This window comes from Triplophysa rosa, linkage group LG4 (assembly GCF_024868665.1).
Source record: "Triplophysa rosa linkage group LG4, Trosa_1v2, whole genome shotgun sequence".
Taxonomy (NCBI): Eukaryota; Metazoa; Chordata; class Actinopteri; order Cypriniformes; family Nemacheilidae; genus Triplophysa; species Triplophysa rosa.
In genome coordinates, this window is record NC_079893.1 from 31,968,906 (window position 1) to 31,971,204 (window position 2,299).

The following is a 2,299-nucleotide window of genomic DNA, read 5'->3' on the forward strand; positions in this document are numbered from 1 at the left end:
GCGCTCCCCACCAATCAGAGCGCACCGAGTGTCCGCCCCGCAGCCAATCAGCGTGCGGGAACTCCGCGTCGCGCACATACCCTATATACACGTTTTATACTGTGAAAAGCGTGAACGCGAAAGCAGCGGCGTCCTGTTGATTCTTTTTTTGTCCAAGAGTAATTCTGTCAAGCAAACGTCCTGATATTTAGTCGCATCTTTGCATGAATCTCCAAACTTTTAATTCGTTTAATTCAATACCATTGCAAGTATTTCCTCTGAGCACGTGGTTTGTATAACGTATCGGTTTGCTCTGTGATCTTAGTGCAAAAACACGGAACACGTGTCGTTCAAACCTGTGACCACTAGAGGGCAGCATCGTCAAACCATACTGAGCACCTCTACTAAAAAGATGAAAATTCCTTTTGAAATCTACATTTTGCAGAGCTGGTAAACACATTTCTGTCCACTCGATCGATGCACACGCATCCACCCAGAGCAAAATGTTATTGCTCGTAGGTTGCTTTCTCATAGCTCAGGACATGTCATGGAGATCTCAGGTGTGTCATTTAAAGGGACAGTTCACCTAAAAATGAAAATTCTGTCATCATTTACTCACCTTCGAGTTGTTCCAAACCTGTATAAATGTCTTTGTTCTGATGAACACAGAGAAAGATGTTTGTAAGAATGCTTATATCCATACAGATCTTGCAATGGAAAAATACAATGGTAGTCAAAAGTGCCCCAGAACTGTTTGCTGTCCTACATTCTTCAAAATATCTACTTTTGTGTTCAACAGAACAAAAAAATGATAAAGTGATTTTTCCTACATGGGAGTCCATGGGGGGCGAAATCTGTCTGGTTATAAGCATTCTTTCAAATATCTTTCTCGGTGTTCATCAGAAGTATCACTTTAAGTATCAAATGTTTCACCTGGGAACAGAATCAAATGAGAGTGTAATTGTTGAAACACATGAAGGTCTGGAGGTGTAAATGAATGTAGATTGTAGAGGGAAAATAATCTGGTTTTGAAGTTCATATTGAGATCTTAAATCATAATGACTTGATTGCAGACTTGACAAATCTTTTTCTCTGGAGAAATGACATCACACAGATGAGACTTAAGCAAAAGTTTCCATTTGCTCTCCATTGAATCTGATTGATGTCCAGGAGAAGATCTCATCTGTGATTATTTTTGTTATTAGGCACCCAGGACGTGAAGGCATCTGTATCGCACCACACTATCACAATCCCATCCAGTTTTGCACATCAGAGCAGCAGCACTTTCTTCAACTGATGCAGAAGTTTTGCTGTGTAATGAAGGAAACCTCGAGATGTCTGATGCTTCTCAAAGCAAGACTTTGTTTGATTCAAATCAGTAGAGAGAGAGATGAGAAGCGGATGGTGTTTTCGAGCTGATTCAGGGTCAGTTTGAGTGCTGTCGGCTTCCTGTCTTCAGCTTCATGCTGTCGCTACACTCAAACCCTGAACCCTGTGTGTGTGTGTGCACATGTGTTTGTATTTGTGTGTGTGTGTGTGTGCGTGTGCGCGTGTGTTTATGTGTGTGTGTGTGTGTGTATGTGTGTGTATGTGTGTGCATGTGTGTTTGTGTGTGTGTTCACGCGTATTTGTGTGTGTGTGTGTGCATGTGTTTGTATTTGTGTGTGTGTGTGTGCATGTGTTTGTATTTGTGTCTGTGTGTGTGTGTGTGTGTGTGCACGTCTGTGTGTATGCACGTGTGTGTGTGCACTAGACTCTAGGTCATCAGATAAACCAGCCACCTGTGGTCACCTTGTTTCTGTCTGTTTTTTCCGGCCTGTTCTGTATTTGTGTGCGTGCGGCGTGTGATCTACATGCATCTGATGGCGGCAGATTTGATCATTTATTCATCCTTATGTCATGTCAAACCTGTATGAGTTTCTTTCTTCTGCAGAACACAAAAGAAGATATTTTGAAGAATGTTGATCATCAAACAAAACTGAACTCCATTGACTTCCATTGTATGATGCAACACCACTGAGACATTTCTCAAAACATCTTTATAACTCACATACAGATTTACAACCACATGAGGAGGAATAAATGATGACAGAATTCTGGGTAGACAGTACAGACGTATTTTAGAACACACGCACACACACACACATGCACGCACAGCACGCACTCACTCACTCTCTCTCTTTCTCTCACACACACACACGCACACAATTATTGTAATTTGAGCAAAACTTCCTCATTTTTAGTTTCCCATATAGTACTCCTCCCTCCCTCTCTCTGTCTCTCTCTCTCTCTCTCTCTCTCTCTCTCTCTCTCTCTCTCT